The 8898-nt window shown below is 40.1% G+C and overlaps 1 pseudogene across 1 annotated transcript; it reads right to left on the reverse strand.

The window, feature by feature from the left end:
* Positions 1-7482: 7482 nt before the first annotated feature.
* On the reverse strand, positions 7483-8890 carry LOC311120391 (proline-rich transmembrane protein 4-like; annotated as a pseudogene). Its single transcript has one exon. The product of its transcript is annotated as a proline-rich transmembrane protein 4-like (transcript).
* Positions 8891-8898: the final 8 nt, after the last annotated feature.

Below are 8898 nucleotides of genomic sequence, written 5' to 3' on the forward strand. Positions count from 1 at the left end.
CAGCAAGCTCATTGATGGCTACATGAAGACTTTGTCTGCAGTTATTTTGTCCAAAGGCTGTGCAACCAAGTACTAGCTCTGCGATGCCAATCATTTTGTCCATGCCATTTGTCATTATTTTCTCAATTCAAATTGTAAACTTTAAATTGGTTCTGCAATGTTGAAAATCCAATAACAAGGTGTGGAGACAAAATAAAAAAATGCAATTTCAGCTTCTTTGAGAATAAATAGGGAAATATTTAAGAAAAGTGCAAGGGTGCCAATATATTTGTCCTCAACTGTATGTGTACTAGAAATAATTACTTCTTTTTTCAAACATCATAAACTTCATTTGTTTATCATACCTCGTCTACAATACATGACATACCAGTAGAACTGTTTTCCATGTACATTGTATTTACAATAAAACATACACTGAGTATACCAAACATTAGGAAAACCTTCCTAATATTGAGATGGACCCTCCACTTTTGCCCTCAGAACATCTTCAATTTGTCGGGGCATGGAATCTACAACATGTCGAAAGCATTCCACAGGGATGCTGGCCAATGTTGACTCCAATGCTTCCCACAGTTGTGTCAAGTTGTCTGGATGTCCTTTGGGTGATGGACCATTCTTGATACACACAGGAAACTGTTGAGCATGAAAAACCCAGCAGTGTTGCAGTTCTTGACACAAACCGGTGCGCCTGGCACCTACTACCATACCCCGTTCAAAGGCATTTAAATCTTTTGTCATGCGCATTCACCCTGTGAATGGCACATATCCATGTCTCAATTGTCTCAAGGCTTAAAAATCCTTCTTTAACCTGGCTCCTCCCCTTCAACTACACTGACTGAAGTGGATTTAACAAATGACATCAATAAGGGATCATAGCTTTCATCTGGATTCACCTGATCAGTCTGTCATGGAAAGAGCAGGTGTCCTTAATGTTTTGTATACTCAGTGTATATTTTACACAGTCTTCAATGATGTATGTACAGTATGACACAGTGTTACTCATTTAGAGAAAGGGTTTGATGAGGGATATACATTTTTTAAAATAGTATACATCTAATCTAATTATTCATTGTCCTATCATGATGGAAAGATCCCTAACCCTATAACCTGGACACCCACCTGAGCGACCCATACACCAAAGAGAAGTTCCCATCTATTTTATGGACCTGCTGTGAATATGCAGCCTAAACAGAGAAATAAATGCGGTCAGAGACCTACTTGAGCAGCACCGCCCCCTCAAGATTCTGAGCCTGCCTGGCAGGGTTGGTCCTACAAAGCCAGAGCCCCCTGATGGGAGAGCATAATATACAAGGAAATTCTCAAAGCTGCTAATGAGAACCTTGACGACCTTTTACCTAGCCGGTGGGGATTCCGGTGGGGTACGCCCACCCAGGTAGTGGCAGTGCTGGCAACACTGGCTGCAGTAACCCATGGGGAGGGGGTCACACTCGGACAATCAGAGAGGGGGTTTATCATTGTGGCCCAGGTGGCACAAAATAATCAAAGGTCTGACCGCATGGAGATGCTTGGGAAAATGGTTACAACAGGGGATCAGAGTGTTTGTGTCTCAGGTGAAGAGGGTGGATCTGATCTCCATCACCTAGGACTTGACATAGATTAAGTAGATTAATCAAATCTCACATTGTTATCAATTTCTGCTCAATCTGCATGCTTTCTCAATCAGCTTTAACTGTATGTGCACTCGTAGATCAAGTTATTTCTCGAGTTGGGCTCTGGGATATAACAGCCGTTGAGTATCGGATTTTATGGTGGATTGTGGAGGAGGGGGGTTGAGTGTGTTGGAGTATGTGAGTATGTGCGTGTGTGCTTGTCTGGCATCTGTTGTGGGGGGGGGGTATGGGATGGACCGCGGGAATTATTTGCTAGGATAATAATTGCTTGTCAATGAATTAAATGTAATACAATGGCAATCCTGGTTATATGTTAGAATCCTATGCGTGAACTGCCGACATTATTACGCATATTAATTGATAATGATGGAAAATAGGATATGCATAATTAAAAAAATAATAATAGTTATATAGATATATATATATATAGAGAGGTGAAAGCATTGGACATGCTTTTGGCGGTTAACCTGCTTCTGTTTTGTGGGTGGCACTGTGTGCTGTTTTCGATGGATGGGTCCTGGCCTCTCGGGGCCTTAGGGATACGGAGGGACGTGGGTGGGATGCTGATCACTGGGATGACGGCTCAACTTGGGATGGGGAGGGGCTTTAGCGGGGGAATTAGTGGAGAACAATTGAAGGGTTACTCCGTAGCAATGCAAATATCACGGTACAGCTATATGGACACTCAATCATTACGCTATTTTTTATTGGTAAATTTACAAACATATATAATGATAAATAGACTTGAAACTTGTATCTCATTATGGTGTATGGTGAAATAAGTATAGCCAGTTATAATTGTAATGGCTTAGCTGATAATAACAAAAGAAGAACAATATTTACATGGCTCAAAGAGAAGGAATATAATATCTATTGTATACAGGAAACTCATTCAACAATTCGAGATGAAGTAGCGTGGAAAAAAGAATGGGGGGGGGGAAATATACTTCTCCCATGGGCAAAGAAATTCAAAAGGGGTGATGATATTAATTAATAGTAATTTCGATCCGAATGTGCAAATTGTCCAAATAGATACGCAAGGTAGATGGATTATTTTAAATATGGTATTGGACCATAAACAGATATGGCTCATTAACCTTTACGGACCAAATAATGATGATCCACAATTCTTTGACAATATATATAATAAATTATCAAGCCTGCAAGCAACTCAAGACAATATTATTATGGTGGGGGATTATAATACTGTTTTAAATAGCTCAATGGACCGAAAAGGAAATCACACCACAAACAATCACCCACATGCTCTTAAGGAAATTGTGAATGTCATGGATACATTAGAACTAGTAGATATATGGAGGCTTAAATATGCTGATCTAGTGAGATATACATGGCGGAGACTGAATCAAGCTAGTTGTCTTGACTTCTTTCTTATCTCATTCTCGTTGGCACCAAAAGTAAAAATAGTGTTGATAGGGGACAGAATGCGGTCGGACCATCATATAATAGGCATATACATTACTCTGACTGAATTTCCACGTGGGCGAGGATATTGGAAATTTAATCAAAGCCTATTGGATGATAATTTATTTATAATTAGAACAAAGGAATTTATAACTGACTTTTTCCAACATAACATAGGTACAGCGAATCCCCTTATTGTATGGGACACCTTTAAATGTGCCTTTAGAGGCCATGCAATTCAGTACTCATCTCGAAAACAAAAGCAATTTAGGTCAAAAGAGTTTATACTAAGAAAGGAAATAGAAAGTCTAACAGAACAGATAGATGGCAATAAAAACTGTAACATAGAGGCTCAGAATAAATTAGAGGAAAAACAAAAAGAAATGGAAAAACTTATTCAAGAAAGATCAAGTGTAATATATTATAAAAATAAAGCAAACTGGATGGAATATGGGGAAAAATGCACAAAATTCTTTTTTAATCTTCAACATAGGAATGCTACCAAAAAGAACTTAATGAAACTGGTTACAATTGACGGAGTCACCCATAATTCACCTAATGATATTTTGAAGGAAGAAACAAAGTATTTTAAGCATATGTTTTCTTTTCAGTCGCCTCCATCTCCTCTAACTGAAGCTAATTGTAGAGATTTTTTTTCTATTGATAATGTCAAATTAACAGCCACACAGAAAGACTCATGTGAAGGTGAAATTACAGAGGAGGAACTTCTGGATGCAATTAAAGACTTTAAGTCCGGGAAAACTCCAGGGTTGGATGGCATACCAATCGAGGTATACCAAACCTTTTTTGATATACTAAGAGGACCGTTATTAGCATGTTTTAACCACTCCTATGTAAATGGTAGATTATCTGACACTCAAGAAGAAGGTCTGATCTCATTATTACTGAAACAGGATACAAGTGGAAAATATAAAGATCCAGTCCATTTACAAAATTGGAGGCCACTTACACTTCAGTGTTGTGATGCAAAAATCCTAGCAAAATGTATAGCGCATAGAATTAAAAAGGTATTGTCGGATATTATTCATTCTAATCAGACAGGTTTTTTACATGGAAGATACATTGGAGATAATATAAGGCAAGTATTGGAAACAATAGAACACTATGAAAAATATGGGAAACCAGGCCTGCTATTCATAGCAGACTTCGAAAAGGCATTTGATAAAGTTCGACTGGAATTTATATATAAATGCCTGGAGCATTTCAATTTTGGAGAATCTCTTATAAAATGGGTCAAAATCATGTATAGTAACCCTAGGTGTAAAATAGTAAATAATGGATATTTCTCAGAAAGTTTTAAACTGTCAAGAGGAGTGAAACAAGGTTGTCCACTATCGGCATATCTATTTATTGTGGCCATCGAGATGTTAGCTATTAAAATCAGATCCAATAATAATATCAGAGGATTAGAAATACAGGGCTTAAAAACAAAGGTGTCATTGTACGCAGATGATTCATGTTTTCTTTTAGATCCACAACTAGAATCCCTCCACAGCCTCATAGAGGATCTAGATACATTTTCTAACCTCTCTGGATTAAAACCAAATTATGACAAATGTACTATATTACGTATTGGATCACTAAAAAATACAATTTTTACATTACCATGTAGTTTACCAATAAAATGGTCTGATGGTGATGTGGATATACTCGGAATACATATCCCAAAGGAAATAAATGATCTCACTTCAATACATTTTAATAGAAAGTTAGCAAAAATAGATAAGATCTTACTACCATGGAAAGGAAAATACCTGTCAATTTGTGGAAAAATCACCCTGATTAACTCTTTAGTATTATCCCAGTTTACCTATTTGCTTATGGTCTTGCCTACGCCTAGCAAACAGTTTTTTAAATTATATGAGAAAAAAATATTCAATTTTATTTGGAACGGCAAGCCAGACAAAATTAAAAGAGCATATTTATATAATGAATATGAATTCGGAGGACAGAAATTATTAAATATTAAAGCATTAGACCTATCACTAAAATCTTCAGTCATCCAAAAGTTATACTTAAATCCGAACTGGTTCTCAAGCAAATTAGTAAGATTGTCTCACCCACTGTTCAAGAAAGGCCTTTTTCCCTTTATTCAGATTACAACCTCTCACTTTCAGTTATTTGAAAAGGAAATAATCTCCCAAATGTCACTATTTCTAAAACAAGCCATAGAAAGTTGGTTGCAATTTCAATTTAATCCTCCAGAAACGACAGAACAAATAATGCAACAAATATTGTGGTTAAATTCAAATATACTAATTGACAAAAAACCTTTATTTTTTGACAGAATGTTTAAAAAAGGTATAATCTTCGTAAATGATATCATCGGTAGGACTGGTGGAGTTATGTCGCACATGCAGCTAACAAAAACATATGGAAATGTCTGCTCTACCCAGAATTACAACCAAATAATTGCAGCCTTACCGCAAAAGTGGAAGAGGAAAGTTGAAGGGGGAGAAAGTAAGGAACTTGTCTGTCGGCCTTGCATTAAAGAACATAATTGGTTAAGGAAAACTGTGATAAATAAAAAAGTATATCAGTTTCACTTAAGGACCAAAGGATTGACAGCCGTCCCATATAGATTGCAAAATAGTTGGGAAGAGATCTTTGACGTACCGATCCCATGGCATAGTGTTTATGAACTGACACGCAAAACGACACCGGATTCAAAAATTAGAATCTTTCAATTTAAATTATTATATAAAATTCTTGCTACCAATAGAATGTTATTTATATGGGGGATACAATCTTCCCAGCTCTGCAGATTTTGCTGTGAAGAGATAGAATCATTAGATCATTTGTTTTGGTTCTGTCCATTTGTAGCTTGTTTTTGGACACAGGTCCAGGAATGGCTAAAGGATTGCAATATTTACCTGGAACTAACCTTGCAGATAGCATTACTGGGTGATCTGAAAAGTCATAGTCAATCAATCAATAATATAATAATACTTTTAGCAAAAAAAATTATTTTTAATTCACAATCTGTAGAAGCAATGAGAATAGAAAGGTTCAGAACTTTTGTAAAACATCACAGTACGGTTGAAATATATATGGCAAATAGAAATCCTATATGGATGGTGTTAAGAGATAGATGGGAGGTATTGAATAGAGTTGAAGGATGGGACTAATAACAAATAACAACAAATAATAACAAAGATAGCTAATAATGTAAGCATACTGTGTCCATAATAAGTATATAGGTAGTATGTTGGGAGCTTTTGGGAAAGAGCACAGTTAGAAAGATATGGCATTTAGAAGCAAACCGGATGGACATCATGAAAATGATCGGAGAGGTTGAGAGTAGAAGAAGTTCAGGAGCAAAAAAATAAATAAATATATATATATATATATATATATATATATATATATATATATATATATATAGATATAGAATTATTGTAAAATTAACTCTGTCCATAAGGTGTAGATAGTAAGTATAGACCGGAAGTAGAGGCCTGGGCGTTGTTGTTCACTAATTTACTCCAAGTAGGGAAAGGATGGTGGGGTTGAAAAGTAATAAAGGGGAATATATATATAAAAAATAAAAATAAAACATGGGGGATTGGAAGTGATGCAGACAATTACATTGATAGAAGATACAATCTATCTGCAATATTAAGCTGATCCATCCCCCCCCCCCCCAAAAAAGGGTTTGAAGTCAGTATGAATATCAGAGGTTGAGCTGTTTTTCAATTAAATGAAAAACGTTGAGTGAGATCTTTGCTTTGGTATCTGGTTCCATTGCTGCATTTGGCACTTGAACACTCTAGCATAACTCCTGGTTTATATTGCTGTTGTGACTTAAACAGGTAGGCTTGTATTGCTTGGTGGTAGGATACCAGTTATACATTCTTTATAAGAACAAATGGTTTATAAAAAAACAACTATAATGTATGAGAGTTACACTTTATGTTCACTCTCCCCCAGTAGATGGCACTAAAGCATGAAGTGATCTTGCATATTTGTATGGTTATCATTAACACTACACTGACATTTCATATTCAAAGTTCGTCAAATTAGTTATACTTTGGTTGTTTCAGTAAATTATTTTAGAACATTTTGAACTCAATAACTGTACAGTTATTTACAGTTTATAACTAATCAAACAGAACTCTATCTCCTTATTTAGTTCAGCATAAGTCTAACTTATTAGTCTATTTTCTATGTGTAGAATCCCCATAAACTGTAACTGATAGTTAGTTCTGCCTCTGTACACATCTGTTATACCAGTGAAAAGGCTGCTTGATCTGAATGCTAACATCACTCAAGCACTAAGTGTAGCATATCAGTTAAGTCCTTAGATATCCCAAAAGGTCACTATATAATCTCTGTGCATTATAAATGTAATATCCTTCTGTCCTTGTGGCACATAGATGACGCATGGTTCAAACCCAGTAGCATCTGCCTACAGGTCAATAGTGTCACTGCACACGCTAAGAGCATCGATCTGTCGGCACACGTTGACGAATTCCGCTTGTACGGCCATATCCCGTTCCAGCAACCTGCTTTCACTCAGGTCCTCTCTGCCCTCCAGCCGCCCCTCCCCCCGACTGTCCTGCGAGGCCGAGCTGAGGGTGCGGTAGCGTCTGTGATAGGAGAGGTGGGGGAGTGTCCTGTGCAGGCTGCTCTGGGAGGGCTGCCCTCTGGTGGTGTGGGGGTGTGACCATGCCCCTCCTGCCCCCGAGCTGGAGAACAGACCCTGGGAAGACCCACTCAGGGACTCATGGCACAGATAGCTGGAGTTACTACCTCTCCACCAGCACTCAGGGGGAGAGCAGGGATCGCCGTGGCCTGGGAGAATGCACCTTGGCTGGGGTGGCCGTGTAGGAGACATATCCACATCTCCACAGGAAGAGCTCCGGTAGAGGGGGCTGTCGGCTGAGCTGTTTCCAGGCCGTGAGGCACTCTGGCTGTGGTGGGAGCCAGGGGAGTTCAAGGAGAGGCTGGAAGAGACGTGGAGCAGCCTTGGGGGGCTGAAAAGGCTGTGGGGGAACAGGGTCTCGCTGTACAGGGCCTGGTCTATGCTGCGAGACAGGTCAATGGGAGAGGGGGGGCGCAGGTCCACTGTGGAGTCAGTGTCCAGACATAGACTACCCTGGGAGGAGCCCTGGGACTCAACCCCAGCTTGAGGCCTCCCTGGTGGGCTTGGAGAATCAGGGAGGTTGGGGTGTCTGGAGGTTTTGGTCTGGCTAGGGTGGGGGTTAGGGTTAGGATGCAGGTTCAGTCCGTTTGAGGGGGGTTCCTTTAGTGTGTCGAGGGGGAGGGCTTCGGACTGGCGCTTACTGATGACATCACACACCATCTGCTTCTCTTTCTGCCCAAGGGACCAGGGGTAGTGAGGGTGGAGGATGGGAGAGAGGGGAAGTGGGTGGCTAGGCCCTCCTGCGGGTGAGGCACAGGTCAGCCGCTCCCAGGACCCCGGACGGGTGTTGGTGTTGGGTTTAGTCCGGGAGGAGGAGTTAGAGTTGGAGCAACAGAAGAGGAGGGGCTGAGTGCCGATGATTGACAGGGACAGACACACCCCCACCTCACAGAGCCTGCAGCCCAGCTGGTACGCCCACCAAGGCCAGGGCTGGAATCCTGCCCCAGCACTCACCCCTCCGAGCCCTAATGCATGTAACATCCCATACAGCTGAAGCCCCCCCACAACCTAACAGGCACAGAGCCCCTCCCACCCCAGCCCCTGCCGCCCTGCTCCACTCCTCAGTCTCAGCGAACGGGCACCGGGACGGCCGCCCCAACAGAACTGAGGATCCTGTTACCTCTCCCTCACCATCACTCAGCCGTTGGATGTGTTTGGCGTCTTGTCGTACAAGGCAGT

This window comes from Coregonus lavaretus (assembly GCF_964263955.1).
Source record: "Coregonus lavaretus genome assembly, contig: HAP1_SCAFFOLD_4240, whole genome shotgun sequence".
Classification (NCBI taxonomy): domain Eukaryota; kingdom Metazoa; phylum Chordata; class Actinopteri; order Salmoniformes; family Salmonidae; genus Coregonus; species Coregonus lavaretus.